The sequence below is a fragment of the Bombus huntii genome, chromosome 6 (assembly GCF_024542735.1).
Source record: "Bombus huntii isolate Logan2020A chromosome 6, iyBomHunt1.1, whole genome shotgun sequence".
Classification (NCBI taxonomy): domain Eukaryota; kingdom Metazoa; phylum Arthropoda; class Insecta; order Hymenoptera; family Apidae; genus Bombus; species Bombus huntii.
In genome coordinates this window covers 8254033-8273261 of record NC_066243.1, presented here as the reverse complement: position 1 = coordinate 8273261, position 19229 = coordinate 8254033, and the positions used below count along the sequence as shown (strand labels likewise).

Genomic DNA, 19229 nt, shown 5'->3' with positions numbered 1-19229 from the left:
TCATCTTGCGCCGGACCTAGTCTTTTGGATTTCTTCTGTTGTTCGCAAAAGGCGCTTCTTGTCGAGGCGTTCGCCTTGGTAACGAGGATAACGAGGATCGCTTCTAAGACCGCAAATAATAAATGCTTTTCTGAGCCCCGTAACATCGTAAAATTCCAACCGGCGTGATTTTACCGCGTCGCTTTCCCAGAGAGGAATGGCGCCACGCCGTGGTGGCCACTGTCCGAGAAGATTGCCGGGTTATACGCGTTTCTTAGTTATAGTGGAGTTCGAGTTGTTCGACGTAAGAAAGATTATGGACGTTTTATGCAATTGAACTAATATAGCAGGACACGGTTCTACGATTACTCAACATCTGAAAATTCAGTCTGAAACTTTGCGTAGAACACTAAAACTACGCGTATTTTATAAGACACCGCAAGTATGGGAAATATCACGTGCTTTAGGCCCAACAAGAGAAAATATCAAACTCACTAAAATATTTCAAGTTACAGTAGCGCGCGCTTCAGTTCCTACAGAATTACGACCAAACATTCTCAATTAACCAGATAGGTAATTTTATGAAATTTAACTTTCGTTTATCCTATAACTAGAACGTAGCTGAAAGCGAAAAACAGGGAGTCTGTGAGATACAACGAAACGTCGTAGAAAATTAATGAGTAGAAGCGCTATTTTCAGTTCGAATATAGCCACGTTAATGATATCATTGTAATCGTAAGAATCTAAACAACCCAATTAAATCTTAAAACCCAATCTTATCCTATCTGGCGCAACAAAATGACGCTCGAAGAATTTAGAAATTATGCTACGAGGGGCCCTGATTCTCGTCCTTGTTCTTCGCATCTTTCTTTCGTCTTTCTCTTCGGTTCGAAATTCGCCTAACTGTGGAATCGTGTAGCAGAGGATCATAACGAAAATTAGCGAGACGGCTACCGGTCGCAAATTCTGATGGACCCTCGTCGTTTTCGCCGAGGAACACTTTCGGTTTCTTCTTCGTGTTACACGGTTACAGATATTGAAGGAGCAACGCAGTAATCGTGGTAAATGTAATGCGGAGGTTCGTATGCAAATTGGCCCAGTTGTTATTACGCGGCGGCCGCGTACGAGCCGGCAGCCGAGATTGATAGATCATAAGGAGACGCGATAATGGAAAGCTGGGATGGAGTTGTTGAGTCGAGACTCGAGACGTCGTTGGGGATCGTTGGTTCGCGTTTCGTTTGGGCCCACGTTGAAATGTGGCGTCCGCAGCGCATAAAATAACCATGCGAATTTACCCCTACGCCGCTCCTGTAATATTGCTGCACGGCGGCGGCTGCTTAATATTGTACATGCTTTGCGATGGGTAGGCCTGTTTCTCCGCAACCGGGTAAAAGAGACCGAGGCTGAATTGTTATAGCCGCACAATGGGCATGCTGGGAATTTTTGATGCGGAGATTCGAGATGAATTTCTGGTGGGTTTGATCGATCGCCAAATATCGCGAAAATATCGCGAAATAAATCAGCAGGAAATATTTCAATTTTTCGACTCCGCCTGGTTTATACGCGTGACTGATTTTTATACGGCCAATTTTAACAACTGGCAGGCCGCGAACGCTTTAACTTCGGTTCCGATGAAGTTTTGTAAAGCTCCTTTAATTTTACAGATAGACAAAAGTTTTATTAAGAGAAATTGAAAAATTGCTTTTCGACATGTTAGAAGAAGCTGTAGGACAAATTTTTACGAATATCTAAGTTAGAAGAATATCGAATGACGTTTTGTGTCTGCATATTTTTTTTCTGTATTTAAAAACGTGTTAGAACTGCGATTTTCAATATACGTGGATATTTCAAGGTAGGGAACAGGTTCGTCGAATTCGAATTTATCTTTGATATTTGAATCATAGTATACCGAGGGATAGATATTGTTTTCTCTTTAAATATATTACTACGTTTGTCGTACATTTATATGGTCCTATTCAACGATTGCAAACTTCCACAACGCCATGCGGAGAATGTGTTACAGAATGTTATTCAACACATACATGTTCGCAGGAAATTTAAATTTGTCCGTGATGTTTCGAAAATAAGTTGGGAAATTATTATATTGTCAAATTGAATTGTGTATTACATATCGCGTTATAACGTTTTATTTCGTTATATTTAGTGAATATTTTAAGCACCATTAATGCGACTACCTCAAATTATCTGTTTGAATTAATAACCAAAATTTCAACCTTCTACATATATTCGTATAAATTAAGTTCTAATTATTCTCAGTAAACAATTCCGCATCTGTTTTTACTAAAATATCACAACTACCAGAATAATTATAAAATCACGTGTTTCGATCAATAAGAGAAACGTCAATATTCTAAGCATAAGTTGTAGTTCGCACATAGTTCTTATCTTATATTCTAGATATTTTCACAGCAAACGTCTCGTCCGATTTTAGACAATAAATCGAAGCAAATAATCGTGAGACAGAGATGCACCACTATCCATAGGAAATTCAGTATTGTCACAGTATTCTCCGGACGCATCGAGGCTTGTTTCTCGTCTCTCAGATAGATCCCCCCTGTGCTTTCTTAAAATCACACGGATCCGCGTACTCCCTCGGTTTCTGCTCGTATCACTCGATCAGGGAATACAAGGTGAATCGTATTTCCTATATGCGGTTTTTGAACTCGCATTCAGCCGGTGTCGCATAGCATAGAGAAAGAAGTAAAACCGAGTCGTCTGATACGGTATACACAAAATGATCCACCCACGTTTCGCGTTATCCTGACAAGAAATACTTTGTTGTTCGTGGACCGAAGTTGTTGGTCGCCGTTCCGCCCGTCTTCGTGCTTTTACCACTCTCTTCTCTCTCCGTCTTTTCCTTTTTTCTCTCCTCTTCATTTATATTTCACGTTTCACAACGTCTAACGCCTCCTTCGGATGTTAGCTCGAGCGTTTCCCCTGTCACCGTTCGCGTCCGGCCGTAAAACAAAGACGAGTGCCCCGTGTCGTTCGCTACGTTTATTCAAATGAGAGACTTGTAATTCGGGAATTCACCGCCCAGCTCACCGTGCATGTTGCCGAACGACGCTTCGTGTTATGCGCCAAGAAATTTCATCCCGGAATTCCAGCTCTATCCCCCTTGGCCGTCTTCCTCTCCGTCTCTACCTCTTCCTCGTCTTCGTCGAGTCTTCGCTGGCCCTTTTCCGCCACGCGAGAGACCGAGTCCTCCCTCGAAGAGCTTGCCTCGACGTCGCACGCTTTATCCTTGTCCCATATTTTTCCTACTTTACACGCAACTTTTTCCCTTGCCTCTGCGAACAATGGCACCCGGAACCACGTACGCTCCTGTTTATAAATATCAGCACACTTACATGAAATATCGTAAGATAAAGCATAAAAGTGTTTCGGAAATTATTAACCCTCAATTTGGTATCGTCTGATTTTAGACGAAGTTAAGAATCCATAATAACTTTAATTAATATAACTTCCATTTATCAAAGAACAAGATTTTTGTCCAATGTTAATATATTCGGTTGTGGATCATTACGAAAGTATAGTTCAATAGCGTGTATATATCACCTTGTATCTGGAGATTATTTTGTTATTTATTTCAAACAAAAAACTGCTGATAACTTTGCCATAGGTTTATTCGAATTATTTTTAGGTTTTCATATTTTCTCTTACCGTATTCTAAGATGTACGATATTTTCTCATTCTTTCATTATTACGTTAAAAGATACGAAAAGACTAATCTCGTAATATACAACAAGTTTGATCGTTCTGAGTTTAATCGTTTAAGATTAGATTTTATGACGTCCAGGTTTAGAGTGGCTCGAATAATCCTATCTTACTATACGTTACTATAGTTATGAGTATATGTGAATGTTTTATCTGGTGGATTCGAGACCATCGAGCAGAGCCACTACCCCCATGGCAATCTGCAAATGTGGTTCGATGGCGACGAACGAATTCGACGAGATTAAAATATCGCGTCGTTATTATTAATAACGAGGGCGCGGAGTGAATTTTCTAATGGAAGCCGGACGTCTGATTTATTCGAGGCCGGGGGTGAGATCGATCGTGATTGCGATTTCAACGGCGCGTAGTATTTCGCCGGGAAAAGAACCACCGTACTATCGGTGGCCACGGTCTGCGTGAATTATTGGTCTATGAAGTGCAAAAATAAACGTTCGCTGGCTTCGTTACTTGCCAGCTAACCGTGCCAAGACGAATATTCACAGTAGACTGTTCCGAATATTTATCGTTCGCTATAACATGTATAACTGGGGTTATTTGGTCCTTTTTCTAATCATTTTGTGCTTGTTGTAGTTGTTGCGTGCGAGACAAGATCGTGTACATGATTTCTTTGATGCCTACGTCGTATCCTGGAAGCGATGCACCTCGTCTTTTAAAATATTTCACAAATAAAAGTACGGAATATCGTATTTAGGAATTTTTACGCAGAGAAATATCTTTATACATAGCTACAGAAATAAATAACAGTGACTACGCGTTATTAAAGGTTATTTTACAAAAATGGTGCTAGCATCTTTTCAAATAACAAATATTGATTTTTATGACCGCGTAAAAACAGATTAGCTTTATCAGAAAATAAAATGTTATTTCTCGTTAACATTTTATGGGAACATTATGTAAAGTACATAGACACGCTCGGTTACAATCACGACAACAGAACAGCACTATGTGTGCGAAAAATATTAAGCTGAGGTCTCTTAAACGATAATTTACTGACTAATAATAATTGTAAATTGACAAGTTATGTCTCCTCTTTGCAGTTTCATAATGTTTTTTTACACACGATAATCGGATAATTTGTCTCCCTTAATGATATAAGTTGACATACGAACAGAAATTATCGCACAAACGTATTTACACCAATTCCACTGGAAGCTTCTCCAGAAATAAAAATGCACACAGTCGAATCGACGGACAAAATCTTCTACGAGATGCATAGTTACCGCAACTCGAACTTGCGGTAACGATTTCACGAGCGTCGTTTGGTGTACCACTTGCAGGATGTCGGTCGAGCAATTAGCTGAATCGACGCACTTTTTAAAATATGTTTACCTTGCATATAAAATATTTAAATTGCATCGCCGGTTTCGTGACTGCCGTGTTCCCAACAGGGTTGAAGCAAACCTGAAACTGGGTCGAAGTAGACGGCGAAGTGAACGAGCTCACAGGGCCTCAACAGAAACCGTGAAGGTGATGGAAGATTTCTGCAAACTTTGTCCCCGCCGTTAAGTTCAACTTCAAATGCAGACGATATTGCTATCACCGGTCGATGGATCTCACGGAAATACCTCGACAAGCCGACGTCAATTTTAGCCAACCACCATCCATACATTGGTAAATACAAAACCAGATTTAATCCAGTCTGTCTTCGAATCTGGCATTTCGTCGAACTTTCAAGAGTTTCGAGGAAAAAAAGATCGTAAGTTTTTTTCCGCCCAAAGGGCTGTTTGACTATAAAAGTGCAACTCCTCGAATTTCTTCGCCGCTTTTCGCTAAACGAAAATGGCTCGCGTATACGAAGGTAGGTCGATGGATCAAATATTTGGAAGGTTTAATTGCTAATTGGAGGTTTACAATTGAGGTTTCGTGTTCGGGTATAATTACATCTCTTGGTGTACTAGTTTGCGAGACGGGATAAAGTTGCGCCTTTTAAAAATTTTATCAACGTAGGAAATAGCGAAGTTCATCATGAAAACGAGTTTCATATTCCGACAACAAATTCACCGTTATCAGCACACATGTTGCATCGACGCATTTATCTAACAAGAAGTAACATCGCTACTGATACAATTGCTGCATTTTTATTTATTCCGCGTTTCGACACAATGCGCTCGACGATTAAACGTCGCTTTTCCGTGATTTCAAAACCATCTAAACTCCTGTTCGCTATCCAAACGATCTTTCAGCAAACGTTTACTGCTAACGATTATTGATTCGTTCGTTAACGGCGTGAACGGCTATGCATAATAAAAATATAACGATTGGAAGCTAATATCAACGACGTAACACAGATAATAACTCAATTTGAATGAAATGCACTTTTCTCGCGCGCGGTTAATTTATCGACAGTGACGGTATTCAGTGAAGCTTGAATCGCAAAATGGAATTGCCCGTTGTACGATCACAAGACTTGTATTGTTACACGTCGTCTGAGAAAGAAACGCGGTGTTTCGCAAGGGGAGCACTTCAGACTTAAAAAGGATAAGAAGTCAAATGCGTGGCATGAATAAAGCATTATCAGTGTTCCTTTCGCTCGGAAGCGTGTTCTTTGACGTAAATGCACGCTTTTTACTCCATCGGGTGTCTTACATGCTAACAAGTCAGCAGGAAAGGTAGCACGATTTTACGAACTCGCAGACTCATTCCTTTTCTCATTAACACGATACTGCTACATACCGATCGTGATTTTTCTCGATGATTGCTTTCCCAGCGATCTTCTTTTGGCCAATCTTTTTCTCGATCGATGATTCTGGGAAAGTTGCCAATGAGATGCCATATCGTTTATTGCATATTACGCAAAGGAAAATATTTCCTTTAACTTCGACTTTAATTGTACAGCAAAAACTGTAGAAATATTTGTTCATATATAATAATAACATCAAATACTTCAATGTTTTATAGTATACAGAGAGTTCTGTATCGAAGTTCAACTTTACTTAAGTAGTCTCAAATTACAGATTTTGTTACTCGTACCAGTTTCCTTCTGAACCTTTTCAATCATCAGCAATCTTTTCTTTCCTCTTTTAATCATCACTATCTTTTTCCATTTTCCACAATTGTTCACCGCTCTTCTACTTAACTTTCTTATCCCTCTTCCAGAAAACTTCTCTCGTGACAAATCCTATTATTTTAAACTTAACCCTTACAAAAAAAAAGATATTTACAGCTCTATAAATATCTCTGACCATTCAGCCTTAATCTGTTCACAACCGAAACAACTCAAATCGAGGTACATTTATGGACATCGAAGCAGTTTCTACAGAATTCCGATGTTCTCGATAAATGAACGAAAATTGGTAACAAATCTGTCTTTGGTTCTGTAGGTCACCGAAACCAGTAATTAACGATTCTCGGTGACAAGAGAATCTGCCTTGTACAAGTGGTTTGTCTCGTAGTGGCAAACGCGAGCATTTGGTTTGTCCTATTTGTAAGCAACAAGTGTCTCGCTTCAATGAGAATGAATATTTAATCAAGACGTTGAGAAGTACGGTCCTAGGGGTTTTTATCGCGAAACTAAGGCAGAAGGGCAAAACCCTTCGACGCTTCGCGTTTCCAGGAATCCGCTGTCGCAGCTGTCGTCGTTCCGCGAATCTATAAAATACACACCTACTACGTGGCTGTGAATTAACTTCGTTTCGTTTATCGGCCGATTCATTATGCAATAATCGTAAATATCGTACCGTGGTATGATTTAAAATTAATATACACAGGTAATACGATCGGAACCGATGCGACTGGGGTGGCCGACGAAAATTGCGTAAATTTAACCGGCGAATTAAAAGTAATTAACCAAACCCGCTGATTATGGTGCGTGCAATTTTGTCACGGTTCCCGTAATCCGGTCACGTTTCCTCGTAAATTCATGCGAGACTTTATCATCAGGCAATATCGTCACTTGTTACGTCGTTCAGCAAAGTGGCCCACGGGTTTTTTACAGTCTCTCCCGGAATGGTTGCAGAGATGATCGACAGCCAACCGTGAGAGAAAAAGTCGATGCAAGTCGGGCTCCTGTGTAGTCATTACGTAAAAATGCGACAGTTTCGACCAGGAGGGAAACTTTCGCGACGCTCGAACGAGAAATGTTGGGAATGCGTGAAAATGTGTTTCAGCGTAATGAAAGATTGTTTGGTTTTGCCCCGCGGGCAGTTCGTCTCGTTGAAATTATACGTGTTCACCGTCTCGTGTTTTTTAATTTGTAAATTAATATGTCACAGTTTTATTAATGTCCATTTTGTTACCTATCATTTTATAGCAGGGAGTTTCACGTATTGCAACAAGGAACGTAGAGGTTTAATTAATTAAACCTTAATTAATATTCTTTCGATATACAGCCTAATACATTTCTGTAAAATTGACTAGTGTATTATCGCGTATCGAACATACGGGTCCCTTCTTTATCAAGTTTCAAGCGAAATAATAATTCTTAATTGTCTTCGTAATTTCTTAAGGATTTCTCGAGATTATTTATATTTACGCAAGCGTGCTTATCAACGGGGCTGTACGTATCTTGCAGAAACAGAACAAACCCAAGAGATAGAACGATGGAAATTGATAGTCACAGAAACGATTCGAAATCGTCGAGAGTTAAATCGACGGAATCCTAACGTTTGTTTTTCATGTTGGCTGTGGTTCGATGAAGACAGCCGGCGCTTGACGAACTGAACCGTGCAGGACTCGCGTTACACAAATAGAAGGAGAAGAAGATGAAGAAGGCAAGATTAGCCAGTGGTATTTCCACGGAGAGGCGAAAGCTCGGATGCCACGACGAACAATTTGGCTCTGTAATTGCGACGAAGGAACAAATTGAATTCCTGTACGTATACGTCCGTACGTCCGGTTCTCCATCCGAGATAAACTCGAATAGGGGATCGCAATCTGCGACAGACTTTTCCTCCCGATCGATCCCGAAATCGCTCGTTGTCGTCGAATTAACTCGACTCAATTTCCACACTCTGTAATCCTAAAACAATCTACGCGCGAATAAACGGCTGTTTGGTTAAGACGAAAAGTTACCATCTTTCTCTCGATTAACCATCGTCAGCGACGGAGCAACCTTTCGATCCAGTATCGATCGAAGCATATCGATAGGCGTAAAGAGGAAAGAAAAAATAACGCAGAATATAAAGAGAAAAAAGTTAAGAAGAAGGAGAATCGAAGCGAAGAGGAGAAAGAAGGGTGAGATGAAGAGAAGACGGAAAGAAGGAGACTAGCGGGTGGCATCTTTCGACGAGAGGCTCCTCGAGATAGAGGGGGATGCCACGAAGAGAGCAGTTTGGCCCTGTAATTACGGGCAAACAGCGTGGCCAGAGGGAGACAGGGCGGGAGGCAACCCGACGAACCCTATAATCTTGCTGGGACCGCCCCTTGTTTGCTTGTATAATTACCCCGTGGCCCTCCTTCGATGGGGCCTCGATGAGGCCCCGGTTCCAATCCTCGGGTCCGTTCGTCATTTCGTTCGTTCCACGCTTCGGCCATAATGCCGATATCATTACCTAATGCATCGCGCATGTATTCTGTTGCATGTGCCAGCGTTGGCATGGCCCTCGGCCTCTTCGCGATCCTCCGTCGCTTTCGTTTCCTCCCACCTTCTCGTTTCTTTCCTCTTCTAACCCCTTTCTCTCCTCCATATCGTTCCCTTCTTCTTCTTCTTCTTCCTTTTCTTGCCCATCTTCTTCTTCCTCATAACCCTTCCTCTCTTCTTCTTCGACGACGACTTCCTCTTGGCTTTACATCGACTCCGAGTATCCTCTCCCATCCCTCGACTCCGCTGCTCACCCTTAGTCGACGATTTCTCAGGATAGACGTAATTGGCTTATTTGCATTGTTCCGTCTGTGCCTGGGCTCCATCGTTCGCGATGCATCATTCGCGAGCCGAGAAAGAGGGAACGATTTTTCCTTGCAGCAACGTCGTTGCGTCACGACGCGACGCTACGAACAGAGTGCACTTTGTATATGCATTATAGTGCTGGGAGAGGCGCGTGCTGGGAATATTCGCGAGATCGTGGACGAGAAATATGGAAATTTATGCGAGAACGTTCGGATTTTACGGATCATTAAGGGGATATGGAGCGTCGACGTTGCGACGCGAGGATCTTACTCCTCCAGCGTCAGCTTGTTGCCGGCTTTGTTACCCCCCTTAGTGATTGATGAGCGAGAATGACGACCGCTGTGCTTGATTCACGCGTGTAATTTGTAACTGTTCTTTTAACGGTTTCCATTGTACTAGCCTTCGACTTCCGACTATTTACTTACCGATGTTCTGTTCCAACCACCCTGCAAACAACGAAGCTTATCAAAGCGAATGCAGTCCAGTCATGCACCTTAAAGTCTCAATCACCATTGGTATCCATTATACCGTATCGTTCCTTTCTTATTTCCTTCAACGTGCTATATCGAACTGGAAGAAAGTTGTCAGGTTTATGTAACAATTTGGCGCGTACCATGGAACTTGGAATATTTATTATCGTTCTGAGTGTATTATTTTGTTCGTTTATTATACATATAGCAAGCCATTGAATTTTTGTTAGTTGCCTACGGTGTTACTCTATAGAAAAGTTACTTCTATATTTCGCTATATTATATCGGCACATTAAGCAAGAAGCATTCTTTGATTTTATGACTGCAAGTTCCAGAATCTAATTTTCTAATTTTACCTATTTATAGAAATTTATAGATATTATCGTTTCTAACGTTATTACTGTACAACTCATTCATTAAAATCATTTATTTCTTTGAATTTCAACGATTCCTTATGAAGTGTTTTTGCTGAAACTATTTTTTATATATTTTCTATCATAGTGTAAAAATATAAATTTTGATAAAAGCCTAGGGACTTGTACATGCCAATGTTTCTCCAGCATACGGTATCCCACGAAAGACTACGGTTCGTTAATCGCGTGCAGTCGATTCGGCCACACGATTCGAAGCACGAGAATATGATTCGAGTGGAAAAGTGTATACGTACGCGTGCACTTTATCAAGGACCGTTTCTATCGCTGCGAGGAATCGCGACGTATCGATGCGGGACTATCGATATGATCGCTCAGTCGCGTGATCCTCTTTCCTTTTTTTCCATTTCCCTGTGCATGCTGGTGGTTCACCCCTCTTCTATGGGAATAGGGATTTGAAGCGATTCTTTGTGAGACTGTTCAAAATACTGGCCTTGAAAACGTATTTAAAAATCGTTGATACTCGTGCGCAGAAAACCTATCACGAATTCGTCATCTTCCACCTAATTGTATTTTCCTAACGTTAAAAAAATATCTCGAGTATGAGCAAAATACGGAAAACTTGTCACTGATACGTACGATTTCTCCTTTCAATTGTACGTTAAACATTTTCTTAAAGAGTATTAAAAAGACTGTTTCGTTTGTTAAAACGAATAAGATTGAAAAGATTTGAAGATCGCAATAGAAAAATAGTATAATTCGTTTGGTCTAACTGGCACAGATCAACTACGAAAGTAACCACGTGTCATAGAGGTTTTGACAAGACGCTGACGCATCCTCGAGGATTAGTAATTCACGGGGTGTAACTCGGTCCTGCTCGAGCCAAGAAGATACTCCGTGGAATAACGGAAGTATGCAGATTTTCGCGTAGTGACGGAGCTCGCGGTATGCTTTTGAAGTCGACGTCCCACCTACTGTTTTAACGGCTCCGACACGTTTTATACCTGTAGACCCCTGGTGTCAGGCATCAGCCTTGGATATTACGCCGTAAGAGTTACGTCTTTGATGTCGCGCCACGACTGTTTCCGCGCTGTCAGTCGTTTTAGTAATTCTTCCTCGTCGCCTCGGAACTGCTCCGTGTCTGCTAATTGAGTCTTCAAGCCAGCCATTTCAACGAGAAGACCGGCGGAGAGTACGAAAAGCCTTTGTGTCGCGATCGACAACGTTCTTCTTCTCTTCCTCTGTGTGTGTAACCGGCTGGAAGTTGAACGTTACAGGGTGTAAGAGGAAACTCACGTTGTAAACCGGAGTCGTAAGGCATTTTCTTGGCGATGCTTTTACGATCGGCGTGTGTCTCCTAATGAAGCGTACAGGCTGACCTATTTTTGGTTGTTTCTGGGTTAGGGAGACAGGAAACGTAAAAGGGGGCACCGAGATGTTCTGGATGCGTCTGTCTAGATGGATCTTCTCCAATGTGGAATTCGTTCAACTTTCGTTAGACGTTGAGGTTTTACGTCTAAAACTTTGGTTATTGTGGTCTGACAGTTGTAAGAATTTCATTTCCATTAGATGATATTTGGAATGGTTCAAGGTTTCCTGAAATGTAAAGAAACTTTCTTTACATTTTTGTACTTTGTCACAGAATCGTTTCTCGATATATATTTCTTCGTATATCGCAGTTTTATAATTACTATATGGAATTTGATCTGTTGTGACGTAGTAGTTGCGAGAATGTTATTTTTGCTACGCATTATATCTTGCTTTTACATTTGTCATAACTACGAAAACATCCATCCAGTTCAGTCATCACGCGTACTTAATTCAGATAAAAGGCGACAAGTTGAATCATTTAACGACGCCATCAACCGGGTACTAAATCATTGTTTAACACGTAGATAAGCCATAATTGCGCGCATTTAATTACGTTTCTCCTCTATATTTCTACATATATATCTCTGTATAAAGAGAGATAGTAATCCAAAGGCAAAGAACTCGAGGAACGAAACGATCACTGATTATTCCATTCGCGGCATTTCGTGGAATCGTAAAGTTTCAAGCAGTCGGTTTTACAGCATAATATTCGTCTCGCAGATATTTTATTCTCAAGAAGTTCATTCTCTCCTTCGGAGCACCCGTAGAAAAACAATTGAAACTACGACTGGTTTTCGATCTATGATACTTGTATACTACCTGATTTAGGACCTCGTGTTGTAAATGTCTGGCACTTATTTATAAGACGTCAGCCAGCAATAAAATTTACATTCTAAGGGAACCCGAAGACGACGTATCAAACTGTTTGGTCCAAGTTCGACGCGAAAGTTGTAAAACGTGTATCTCGTCATCCGTCGTTGCCGTTTCGTAAGCCAGTGGATTATTCGTGGCCGGGTAATTCAACGTTTCCAGAGTACATCCGCGGCTTTTTCTTCTCCGTCTCCGGTATAAATTAGTGTCCCCTAATCCGCGTAACTACGGACAAAAACCGGGAGAATTATTTCTTGGCCCGTCTACGCTCAAAGATCCAGGATTAACGCGGCGACGTTGCGCTTTGTTTGCTCCGCCTTTGTTAAACGTGCGAGCGTTTTCATCGACGCTGTTAACGACACGAAAGATCAGACGACGATAACGTTACTTTCCGCTATGGAGAAAGATTCTGAGCTTTTCGTGTTTACAGTTTATATCTTTCGCGAGGTAAAGGACCAAAGTTTATTCTTAAGCTTTTTAAACGACGATGAAGTTACTTTTAGTGTGGAAAAAGATTCCGAGTTTTTTAGCTTTGTATGTTGTGTCTTTCATAGAGAAACAACATATCTTCGGTATTAGAATGTGAAATATCCTCAATCGTTAAAACTTTTTCTTTCATATTTCTTCGTTCACACGACGTTGCCATAATTGTTAGTATTTTTGGATCTGGTTTAACGATTATCCAGGGACGTTACACGTGATAACATAGATGGTTTAAATTTTTATTCTGAGAAGTCGATATAAACGTCGCGATTGAATAATTTAGAAGTTTCGAAAACGATCATCGATGCAGCCACCTTGGTCCACTCGATTACGATTACAGACGGGTTAACAATCACATTATATCGAGTTAATTAATACAATTCACCGTTGAACGAGCGTGCATACGTAATTGCGCGCTGAAAGCAACCTTTGCTGGATGGCTTATCACGTTCGCACAGTGATTACAGCAGACCACATGGAAGCACGTGAAACCACTTGCTTGCGTAATGGGATCCTCCTTCTGAAATATTGCATCGTGTGAATGTTCCGTGGAGACACGACCGTGTTTGAGTAGATCTGAATAGAAATTCGTGTTAACGTTGCCACCCACGCATGCTGTTTCCTTTATAAAACATTGTCTTTACGGCCCGTTCCTTTGACCTTTACATTGCTTAATTAATTTCTGTAATTCTTGAAAGTATTCATTTTTAGAGACAACGAACGTTGTTTAATTTTCTAGAACATTACCAGAATGTTATTAACATATGCTTATTGATTTGTCCATAACACATTCTCTTTACTCCTCGTTTATTTAATCTTTACGTCCATCGATTAAGCCTAACCGAAATATAATTAACCGACTTATGTTATCGTTAATTTTTAAGCGAAATAGAAAGACGATAGCTTTTTGCAGACAACCGTATTTTTATTACCACGTACGAACTTTACGTATTTCATTTGTTAAAAGAACGCCGCATTATAATAATTAATTTAACATCAACCCATAAGATTAATGTAATATTAATCTATAACTATAAACATTGATCTAGATATTAATTATAGAAATTAATCAGGTACTTGCAACTGAAAGTATTCAGACACCGAAGCGTCTAAAATTTTACGCTAAATTATAGTAAAAAAAAAAAAAAATAGAAATGGAAACTGCTCTCAAGCACTTCTGACCGCGCAATCTCAAATCAGAAGACACCTTTACAAGCGTGCACCGATTAATTGCAACAATCGCGATGGAAACAATCGCGTTCGACGTGCGGGTGGCGATGGTTGATAAATCATTGGGAAACGGTGCCGGAGCCAGCAATTTGCCAGCAGACTGTCATTACAGTCGGATGGTGTGTGGCATGAATCACGAGCGTCCTCGTAGGCATCCACGATACACGAATGTGTATCATGGTGCGACGCACCACAGAAAAAAGATTTGAAGTTTTATACGAGCGGAGGGTTTGAGTCGATCAGCTGAGCAACAATTTGTCGTGATGTGGGCGGCTGGAATCTTACATATCCCTCGAATGCTGGCTATCCGAACGTGTTGGTGAGACACGTGCGGATACGCGCGAGTACGCGCTCATACGTCCATGAACAAGCGACACCGTCTCCCACACAGGTCCACAATGAAATATATATACAGGGTGTTAAAAAAAATGAGATATAAGGAGTAATTCTAGACATGAAGACAGAAGTGAAAAAAATTTATGTATTACAACGATATTTGACATGTATTTTTCGAATTAAAAACGATCTAGTTTTACGCTATAGGTGAATGTGACAGCTGATAAATATTCTTTATTCTTCGTTTCGTTTATTTTTCGCGTTCCTCTCGGAGACAACCGAACGAAATTAAACGAAGACCACGGCCAGGAAATAGGACGAGCAATTTTGAGATTCAATAATCGACACCGTGTTAATAAAGCTGTGCTTCTATCACGATACATCTAATTAATCGTATCCTGTTGAACGTTGCTAAAGTGATTCGTCGTTGGATTATTTTTAAAAGTAAAATTCAATAATTAATTCCACGTTAATAAAACTGTCTCTCTGTTTGCTTGCGCATTTATTTTCCACCCTATCGAACCTTCCAAAAATGATTCTTCATTGGATCGTTTATAAAATTCTTATGCGTTTCTGTCGTTTCTTTCGTTAATTACTGTCGCGAATCGTTTACTAATTTAGCCTTTCAGATAATCTGAAACATCTCCAAGTATTGGGTTGTTCGAAAAGTTTCTTTCGTTTCATGAGGAAATAATAGACGTACAACGCTTTGTTTTATATTATTTTGTCGAATTACGTACGATCCATTTTGTTCTGTTGAGATAAACACCGCGACATTTCACAGACTTGATTTCACGTTTGTATGAAGGTGTACTGTGGTAAAAAACACGTTTGCGAAAGAAAGACACTTTTCGGACAACCTAATATATATACATACTTATTAGCGTCTTCGTTACGTCACACAATCGTTCGTTGAGTCAAACGTTTGAAGCTTTTCTCGACGTATAATGTTCAGCTTTTTGTAACACCGTGTATATACGCGCGTGTAACACCGATTTGTCTGGTCGCATCGGGAGAGAAAACGGTGTGGCTGTCTGCCGCTGGCTTTTCGCCATACGCCCACGCACATCCCCCTGCGAGCCCCGCTCGCTTCTCCAAACATGTCCCGAACTTAGAACAACGTCGCCACACTAATCCCACGGATCTGCAGGCAGACGCGACGGGGACCGATTCTTTCCCGTGTTTCTACACACGCAGCTGGCGTCTCACTTCTGCGTACTCGCGCGGATTAACCGTAAAAAGCATCGAACTGTTCTGTGCGCGCACTGTCAAGTCAATGGGATCACGTTCAACCTCGATAATGGTTAAAACGGATGATATTTTAATTAAATTAGTTTATCCTGCTGAACTTATACTTGTGTGTTGACGGATACAAGGGGAAGTTCATTTCGAGGAAGATCTTTTAGAAGTTGGTTTCGAAGTAGTTGAAGCTCTTTGGATAAAGTAACTTTTGGTAGAAGTTTCTGTATGTATTAGATAGCTGAATATTGCATAAATGTGGCGAGGTTTGTCTGAGACCGTGTATTTGAAAATTTGGTATGATTGGATTATTGAGATTATGTGACAAATTAATTATCACGATTGACTATCGTCAGAATTATCTTGCGCTCTGTTTGTATAAAATGGACATATAACATGGCATACATGTTGCTACGTATAACATTATTTTTCATTGTTTATTTAATCTTTATATAATGTTTGAATATATATACAATGTTGGAATAGACATAGTCTTCAAATTGAAGAAAATAATAAAATTTGAAGAATATACATATGTAGGAAAGAATGAAGAACAGAAAGAGACAGACTCTTCTCGCATCCATCCATTCTGCCTCTCGTATCCCTGTATTTAATTCTTATCTATCTCGAATCGATTAGAAGCTGTCACAAATATTCTAACTAACAGTCTCGAATTAAAAGAAATTCTACTAAAGTCACACAGGCGAATAAAACGAGGGTAACAGGTCCGAAGGTTTTTCGGAGCTAGTCGATTGAATGCGAGTTACGTACAGTGAATTGAATCCGTAGAGACTTATAAACGTGTTAGAGAAGCAGAAATGAAAAGGAAGGAGTTGTTTGTTTCGCGAGCTAATTGAACTCATCGGTAATACTTAGCTGGCAGGCTCCTCGTTAGACATCGGGACATTTCCTACCAGCAAGCATCTGCCATATGAAAGAATCCCCAGAAATTGATATTGTTTCGAGCCTTTTGACATCTGTCTATAATTTATCCTGTATCGATACGTTTTAGCAATTTGTTTGACACGAGATGCTTCCTTCCCTTTGATGAGAGAGAATTCTATAAGAGAAATCCTATCCTTTGTTGTATGGAGCGTGTTATTTTCGCGTTTACTTCAGGTGACTCGCGTGGATCTATAACGAGCGAAAGAAGGCTTGGGTCTTCAAAAATCGATACTCATAGAGGTCGACAGGAAGGATCAGTACACGTTAGACACAGCACTGACTTTGATATCCTCTCTTACGACTTCCTTTCTGGACCTAGCTTCTGTCTTTTTGGCCTTACAGTACTGTGCAAAAGTCTTACACTGTCCACGAAAAGCAAATGGTTTACCTTTAGAAACCGATAGAAGGTTATTTAACGTTATTTTAATATCGTCGTTATTTATTTAAAAACGTCATAGAAATCATCGGAAGAGGGTATCATTAACGAGTATCCTAGAATTTTCTCAGATTATCGACTAATTTGAGATAATCAACGTTTTACAGGACCCTCTTTTGTTATTCACACAACAGTCGGCTTGGAAATGTCGTCGAATAATTTTTTAATACATCCGTTTCTGCTGTGACTCTACGAATTCTACAATTCCCTATTCAATTCTTTTTTACAAACATACCGTTCGTGACAAATGAAAAGTTTGTTAATTTGAAAATTACAAATATTTAGTTAGTTGCATAAAAGCATATTAAATTAGCATTACAAAACCAGAACAATAGACTGCGAAGTCTACTACTTTTGCATAGTACTGTATTTCTGTAGATCTCAGCGACCGGTCCGCAAATAAGTCGTCGTCCTCCGTTGTGCCTTTTGTGTTTGTAAATCAAAAAGCCGAACCATCGAACGTAGAAACTGAATCAGCGGCACGGAAATCCTATCTTCCTACCGGTTCATAAAACGTAACCGATGTGTACGGTATCTCTGCTCTCCTGGCTGGCATGTATTCCCTGGCAAAAACGTCTTTTGAAGTTTCCTTGGCGGAAAGAGGCCACAGGGCACGCCATTGATTTAATGGGTGTACTTTTAGCCGCGGTTAAACACCACATCAAACCGCGCCCGCCTCGTCGACTTTCTTCCTTCCTACTTTAAGAGAACACAGGCTTCATTCGATAAATGACTTCTATACGACCGCTATCATTCCTCCACCACCGACACGGCTTAAACTCTTCCGCTCTGAGCAATGCTTCCGTGAATCACGTTCAGCTACCGTGGCGACCATTTCGAACGACGAATTCTTTTTCTCTCACTTCACTGCTATTATTATAGAATTATCCTGATCATTGGACGACTGCAAGGATCGTTAACGATATGACAGCTGGCTAGTTTCGAACGTAATTGAAGGGCTCATAGCAAAAATGGCTTTAGTCCGTGTTTCTTTTCCTTCCGTGACATTCCGAGAAACTCGGTGAAAAATTAAAATCTCAACCGTAGATTGTAATTATTAGACGTATAGAAATGTAATGTTTGTTTTTCGTCAACGACAAAAATTCGCTTTAAAAAATGTCATTATTTTCGTATACACTTGTATGTAGTTGAAATGTAAAGCTGAAGCTAATTGAAGATTCGTGACATTTTACTGCTATTATTATTTGTAACATCTAAAGTATTCTAGAAATCCAGAGTTACCGGTAGCAGTTACCGGTTAAGTCGCGGAAAGTTCGTGAATCGAATTAAACTTTCAACCTGTTCCAATCTTTTCCCCTTATTTTTCCCCATTATTATATAACATTATCGCAAGCACGATAGATTGACGAGCTGAGCTTTTAGCCAGCGCGAAATTAAAAAGCTGTCCAAAGGTTAAACGACCGGCTTGAAATAAAGCAGTATATCGCGTGCGACGTTAGATAGTAGAGCTCCCGTTGAAACGATATACACTCGAATTCCTTCCCTCTATTTTCCCCTTCATTTTTTCCCCTTTCCACCCTTTCATACTTTCCTTCGCTCCCTTCTTTTTTTTTCTTTTCAATGAGGATTAACGCTACACGTTTCTCGTGTAAATTATGTATCTCGCGTTACACCGCTACGCATTACGAATCCTTTGGCTTTTCAAACTTCCTCTTCCTGTCTTTTTCTCTTTTTCCATTTCTTTTCTTTCTCTCTTTCTCGTTTTTTTCTTTTTTCTTTTTGATACAGCGCGCGGTCTCGTGTTCGCGTCTTCTAGGTATTCATCGGCGATGTATAATGTAAAATACGGAAACGTATTATCATTATGGCCCCGACGAACACAGAACGGCAATTATAATTAGGTCGGCTGACGATGATAAGCCTTCTGGGAATGCGTGACTCTTGATAAAGTTGGT

General features: G+C 40.4%; 1 long non-coding RNA gene across 1 annotated transcript in view; it reads left to right on the top strand.

The window, feature by feature from the left end:
- The window catches only part of LOC126867087 (uncharacterized), an 85463-nt gene that overhangs the window by 62313 nt on the left and 3921 nt on the right, over positions 1–19229 (top strand). The window lies entirely within an intron of this gene.